This window comes from Bombina bombina, chromosome 7 (genome assembly GCF_027579735.1).
Source record: "Bombina bombina isolate aBomBom1 chromosome 7, aBomBom1.pri, whole genome shotgun sequence".
Classification (NCBI taxonomy): domain Eukaryota; kingdom Metazoa; phylum Chordata; class Amphibia; order Anura; family Bombinatoridae; genus Bombina; species Bombina bombina.
The window spans coordinates 474924438-474932012 of NC_069505.1; positions in this window are offsets into that span (position 1 = coordinate 474924438).

Genomic DNA, 7575 nt, shown 5'->3' on the forward strand with positions numbered 1-7575 from the left:
TCCGCACAACAAGTCATGTGATCTGGGGGCAGTCTGCAGACGCTTAGATACAGGAAATCAGAGGTAAAAAGTATATTAATATAACTGTGTTGGTTGTGTAAAACTGGGTAATGGGTAATAAAGGGATTATCCATCTTTTTAAACAATGAAAATTCTAGTGTAGATTGTCCCTTTAATAGAAAAATGACTTGTTAAGCATATACACTGGTCTTTTGATTGAGTGTCTCAGTAGTGAATTCACTGGTGGATCTCTGATGAAGCACATGTGCGAAACGCGTTGGATATATATATTTTTTTATATATAACTTTATTTTTTAAATTTTTAAAGAGGGACTCGGTCAGCCCCACATGGAAGATACAATAACATTTCATCATAAGCTTAGTAGCAGCAACAACAAGTAGTACCATCAATATAGGTGAGTCTAAAAAGTCTGTTTCCTGAGCCATGTGTTGTAGCTAAGTCCCATATATTACTATGACATACAAAACATAAGCACAAATTGTAGAAGAGGAGCTTGGGCGGGCCCACATAGCATTATGCGATAACAATCATCATGCGGTTTAGTCTAAAAATTCTGTTTCATGAACCATGTGATGCGACCAAGTCCCCTATCCACTATAACATACAAAACACAATTAAACAAAACATTACAACAACAATTAGTGACTGGTGTTGGCTAATGCAAACAAGTTTAAATTTAAAGGCGTGGTGTCTCCAGCTATAACCTTGTACAATCAAAGAGATATAATGCAGGGTAGCCAACAGGTCTCAAATGATAATTACCTATTAACATCAGGTTATGAATTGACTTACAACAAAATATGTTTCCCCCGCTTTGGTCTCAGTCGGTCCTCCACTGACTATGCAGAGATTAGTAAAGCAGCTAGAAGCCTGAACATGCGTGATTAAATTAAGTAAAGTAAGTACCCTTTTCCAAGATGAATAAGTGTCGGCGGATGGGCGCTGTCCCAGTCTACAGGTCGCTTCACTTAGGCAACAATCCGTCTGGTGTCACTGTCTTAGTCGGTCAGGCGTCTGAGTCAGTGCCTTGTTGGCACTAGCGGCCATGAAGGTTTTCATTGAGTATGAATGTAGTGTGCCGGAAAGGAAGTCGGAGTTTGTCCCTTAGACCTCTCGGTAGGTGAAGTAAGTATGCTTTCCACTTAACTATAAATGCCTTTTTCTTTCATGTAATTAGCACGAGTCCATGAGCTAGTGACGTATGGGATATACATTCCTACCAGGAGGGGCAAAGTTTCCCAAACCTCAAAATGCCTATAAATACACCCCTCACCACACCCACAATTCAGTTTCCGCCTCAAAGGATTACAGCTCATTCTACTAGGTCAGTTTCTACTTCCTGGGCGTTTAGGAATGAAGCTTCGATTGATCAGATTTGCAAAGCAGCAACTTGGTCCTCTTTGCATACTTTTACTAAATTCTACCATTTTGATGTATTTTCTTCTTCTGAAGCAGTTTTTGGTAGAAAAGTACTTCAGGCAGCGGTTTCAGTTTGAATCTTCTGCTTATGTTTTTCATTAAACTTTATTTTGGGTGTGGATTATTTTCAGCAGGAATTGGCTGTCTTTATTTTATCCCTCCCTCTCTAGTGACTCTTGCGTGGAAAGATCCACATCTTGGGTAATCATTATCCCATACGTCACTAGCTCATGGACTCTTGCTAATTACATGAAAGAAAACCTAATTTATGTAAGAACTTACCTGATAAATTCATTTCTTTCATATTAGCAAGAGTCCATGAGGCCCGCTCTTTTTTTGGGGTGGTTATGATTTTTGTATAAAGCACAAGTATTCCAATTCCTTATTTTATATGCTTTCGCACTTTTTTATCACCCCACTTCTTGGCTATTCATTAAACTGAATTGTGGGTGTGGTGAGGGGTGTATTTATAGGCATTTTGAGGTTTGGGAAACTTTGCCCCTCCTGGTAGGAATGTATATCCCATACATCACTAGCTCATGGACTCTTGCTAATATGAAAGAAATTAATTTATCAGGTAAGTTCTTACATAAATTATGTTATTCTAGCTTCCCGATCTCCCTGGGTGTCTGCATGTTCTATCAAAAGCTGCTGGTGTAATGCATGGGTAAGCTTTTTGAAGGGGGGTTCTCTGTTCTTGGCCCAGTATTGCAAAATTAATTTCCTGGCCATAAGTACAACCAGGTTGAGGAATCTCTGATGGGCACGGGTTAGGGGGGTGTCCTGAAAAAAGATTATACTCGCTGCAGTTAGCATTATGTCAGTTTTAAGTATTTTGTACAACCAGTATCTAACCTTGCCCCAAAATCTCTGCACCTTGGGACAATCCCAGACCAGGTGTATCAGGTCAGGGGTGGATATTGAGCATTTGGGGCATTTGTTTACTGCATCTCTAACCCATTTGGATCTAGTTTTAGGTGTTATGTAGGCTTGGTGCAGCATCTTTATTTGTGATTCGCGTAAGTAGGAAGATAGTGTAGCTGTTCTGACTGCTAGTATGCTATGCGTGATTTGTTCATGTGTGACATCTGGGATCCTCTGTCCCTGCCACTTGAGTATCATATCTTGTATTGTTTGCGTCTCGTTATGTGCCAGTATTTGTTTATATATAGGTGTTATAGAGTGCGTTCCCTGAGAGGCTGGGTTACAAAGTGTAGCAATCCTGGTTATGTCCAGTGATGCCAGGCCCTCCGATAGTAGTAGGCTTTGGACATAGTGTCGACACTGAAAGTAGGCAAACCTGTGTGTGTTAGGGAGAGTATATTATGCTTGCAGGTCTGAAAATGGGAGTATTTGGTGTGTTGTGGGGTTGAGCAGTTGTGCTACCTTCGTCAATCCCTGATGTCCCCACTTTTGAAAGGTGGCATTTGTATATCCTGGTATGAAGTTGGGGTTACCCTGAAGCGGTAAGTATCTGCTGAATGCAAACGTCATCCCCCATGTTTTACAGAGTTTAGCCCCGGCCCTAAGTGGGTCTCTGAAAAGTATGTTTTGCTTGATATTGGGGGGGAGGGATGATAATGGGGTGTGTGGCAGAAAAGCCTGGTGCGTTGGTGCTAGTAGTTCTTTCTCTACTGGGGGGCAAAAGTAATCGGATTGTACCAGCCAACCCACAATCACCTTTGTCAAAGATGCCCAATTGTACCATCTTAGATTTAGGAGACCAAGCCCACCTGAATTAATTGGCATTGCCAAGTGTAGTCTGCTGATCCTTGGCTTCCCATGCCGCCACACAAATGCGTCAAATAGAGTTGCCAGGCCACCTAGGTCCCTATTTGTCAGCAGGATAGGGAGCATCTGGAGGGGGTAGAGCAATTTTGGGAGGATGATCATTTTTAAGAGTTGAATTCTGCCAGTGAGCGACAAGGGTAAGTTTCTCCACCCTTTCACTTGATTTTGAATGAGGGTAATCGCTTTACCTATGTTTAGGTGATATAATTTGTTAGTGTCCACATGTAAGTGAATCCCCAAGTATGTAAAATGTCCTGCGGTTATTTTCAGGTCCGTGCCTTGTAATGGGGTCTTTTGGGTATTAAGTAACCATGTTAATTCTGATTTATCTGTATTTATTTTGTAACCTGAAATTTCACAGAATTGAACTAGTTTACGCAACAATTTGGGTACATTGGCATGGGGGTTGGGAACGTATAGGAGGAGATTGTCAGCGTAGAGTGACAGGTGTACTGTCTGTCTATGGATTTTCAAGCCTTCGCTGCTTTGGCGAATGTAACATGCCAGGGGCTCTATTGCTAAGTCAAAGAGTAACGGGGAGAAAAGACATCCTTGTCTAGTTCCCCTTTCCAGAAGGAATGGGGGGGAGACCTGGCCATTAACAATCACCGAAGCTGAGGGTGACATGTACAGTTGCTGGAGTACAGTAAGGAAATTACCAGATATGCCAAACTTTTCTAAGGAGGTATAGAGATGGTCCCACTCTATTCTATCAAACGCCTTCTCAGCGTCTATACCGAGAAGGCAAGCATCTACACTAGGTCTTTGAGAGTCAGAGTAATATAAATTGTTATAGGGAGATATGACAGATAGTGTTTTCCTGATATTAATCACTGAGGTGTGGCGTTTGATGAATCCAGTCTGGTCTGGGTGTATTATGTCTTGTAGCAGTTCTGCTAATCGGTCTGCCAAAATCTTTGTGAACAGTTTGTAGTCACTGTTGAGCAAAGAGATCGGTCTGTATGAGGAAGGCAGCATGGGATCTCTACTGGGCTTCGGGATTATGCAAATGTTAGCGTCTGTAAATCTTGCATCTGGCGTTGATGTTCCCATTAGGTAACTAGTGTAGGTGTCAGCTAACACTGGCGCTATATCAGCGCTTAGAATCTTGTAGTACTCTATGGGGAGGGAATCTGGACCTGCGGCCTTCCCTAGCTTTGAGCTGCCAATTGCACGTATCACTTCCTGTACATGTATGGGAGAGTTAAGGCTATCTCTTTGAACATCAGACAAGCGAGGCACTGTCACGTTGCGCCAAAATGTATGTTTATTTTCTTCCTTTATTTCCTGTCTAGTGTATAAGGACTTATAGTAGTCGGTAAATATTTGCATTATGTCTTTAGTGTTTGTTTTAATGTGTGTTCCTGATTTAATGCCTGCTATGATAGATTTGGGTGTATGGAGTCGCACCAGATTCGCTAGGAGCTTTCCAGCTTTATTGCCGTGACAATAAAATCTACCCTGTCTGTGCAGATTAAATTTGTGGTCAAGGATTTGCAAGTGTGCAACTCTCTCTTGTTTGGCATCATAATATTTCTGGCGATTTGTTACTGTAGGGTTGGCTAAGTAAGTATTGTATGCACCAGTGAGCTCCGAGAGAAGTTGGGTCGTGACTTTTTTTTGAGACTTAAAGTGATGCGCTGTGTATGCGGTTATTTTACCCCTAACGACTGCCTTAGAGGCATGCCAGAACAGATCAGGATTGCCACTATGCTGGGCATTGTCAAATGTGTATTCCAGCCAAAACGCCTTCAAATGCTGCCTAAAGTCTGCGTTTGTATATAAGTAGGATGGAAACCTCCAGGTCTTTCTAGTAGGTTCAATTTGAGAGGCTGAAACTTTAGTCTTATTGGGGCATGGTCTGATATCGTGATCGGGAGAATAGACGTGTCTAATATATTTGGGGTAAGTTGTGGGGATGTGAGAAAAAAAGTCAATACGTGAGAAAGTGTGATGTGTCTTAGAGACACAGGTATAATCCCTTTGATCTGGATGTTGGGATCTCCACAGGTCTTTCAGCCCCAGTCCATCTCTGAACATGGATAAAATTTGTGTTTCCTGTTTGTGTTTGTGGTGTATTCCCCTCTTTGTGCCAGGGCGGGAGGGGTAAAGAAACCTGTCCAACGGGTGGGTCTGCGCCATATTGAAGTCGCCCCCCACTATTACTGGGGAGTCCAAGTGTTGGGCAATGAGTGACTGCAGGGATGACCAGAAAAGCTGATCAGAGTGATTTGGGCGATAGACATTACATAGTTGGAAAGTATGTGTGTGTATGTGAAATGAGGTAAAAATGTAGCGACTCTGCCTGTCAATCTTTGTGTTGGAAAAGGTTATGGGTAAGTTTTTACGTATTAAGATCGCCACCCCACGTTTTCTTCCCTCTGATGGTGAATATAGAATTTCCCCAACCCATCTAACCTTTAGTTTCTCGTGTTCCTCTGCAGTAAGATGTCTCTTGTAACATTGCAATGTCCGCATGCAGTGATTTTAAGTGTTGGAGGATTTTGCTTTGCTTGGCTGGGGATGTTATGGCCCCATGTTCCAAGATATCACATTAAGTGTCTCAGTCATTAGGCTGACCACCAAGGGAGTCTAAGTGGCAGATCTATTGGTTGGTGAAGGGGCAGGTTAGGGCCCAACCAGGGGGCTCTAGGTGCCTCAGTAAAAAAAAAAAACCCAAGATAAAGGGAGTAAGAAATTGAGGTATCAGTGTGTATAGAACACAGTATGGGGTGCAGTAGAGGTAAAGACTCACGGATATTGCTGGTAAGTATGAGCCGGTATGGAATGTTAGTCAGTAATTTAAAGGCCAGTCTCCAGTCCACCCATCCGCCGAGCACAGCCCTAGAATTTCCTGCTAGAGAGAAAGAATGGTTAATACATGTGATATTTTCAAGATAGAATAGAAGACGGTATTTCTTCTTCAGATCTGACATACAATCTGCAACAAGAGTGGGAGCGGGGAAAAGCAAGCATAGGAGAAAAACATAACAATCAACAAGAACTTTAAATAAACTGTCCCTTAGTAAGCTAAGGGTCTCAAACTTGTAGGGAGTCCTCCACATAAAGGTCCATCCCTGTGGTGGGAAAGCAGCCTGAGATGTGGGTCTCCTGAGATCAGTGGCAGTCTCAAAAGTGAGGTCACCAGCTTCCAAGGCTTCATGTGCCTTGCAACGATTATCCTGTCCTGAACCTCTCATTCCAAAAGAGTCTTATATTATCCTGGGGCCAGGTTAGCACTATGGGTTAGCTTGTTGTTTCTCTGTGTTCAGGTAAGATTTCAGTTCTTTGGTAGAGCGGAAGAACTTGTCACCTGTTGGGGTGTGTAGCCAGAGTTTGGCAGGGTATAGCAGTGCAACTTGTCTGCCCTCCTTATACAGTTGGGAACAGAAGGGAGCCAATTCTTTACGTAGTTTCGTCACCTCCGCTGAAAAATCCTGGAACAGTAGCAGTTTTTTCCCCTCGAAGAGAACATCAGCATTGTGTGATCTGTATGCCCTTAGCAACACAAGTTTTTCTTGATAATTTAAGCACTTGAAAATGACCTGACGAGGTCTGGTGGAGGTAGTGGTAGAAAGTCCATTGTCAGGACCAATGCCGTGTGCTCTTTCCACATCCAGTGGGAGACGGTCTGGGTCTACACCCAGAAGTCTTGGGAAGGTTAAGGCTGTGAACTCTAGTAAGTCCTTATTCTTGATGTGCTCCGGGATTCCGATTATGCGGAGATTATTGCGTCTGCTACGGTTCTCAAGGTCGTCTACCTTGTCTTGTAAGGCTTGGTTTTGGCGTAGCAGTTGTGAGGTAGAAGTATCATTTTGACGGTCCTCTACGTCAGAGATTCTCTGTTCCGCCTGATTCATCCTTGTAGAAAATTGGCGCACCTCACTTGTTAAGGTGTCCATGCCCGCCTGGAGGGATTCCATTTTGGGCAAAAAAAAAAAGATTTTAATTCTTGCAGTAGGCTTGAAGAATCACTAAATGCTGGAGGTGAGGGGCTTGGAGACGGTGGATTTTCTATTTGAACCTCTGTATTATGCCGCTGCCTCCTATCTGTTTGCTTAGCTTTTGAGGTCATCTTGTCCTCCAGTGGGTGAGAGAGAGGCTTGAAATATTTATCAACCCCCATATGAGGTGTAGTGAATAAGAATATTACAACAATAAAGTTCAGGTGGACGTTCCAAGCTGTAATTGTGTGCCACCAGAGGGCGCTGCTGTGTTACAGTTGAAGAAGGGGCTTGGAGAATGAATGAGGGGAGACCTGCAGTTACATAGATGGTTAATGCAGCGTAAATAGACAGTCCGTGCAGATTTGTTTAACAGTAACGTTTTATCTGCAACACTCC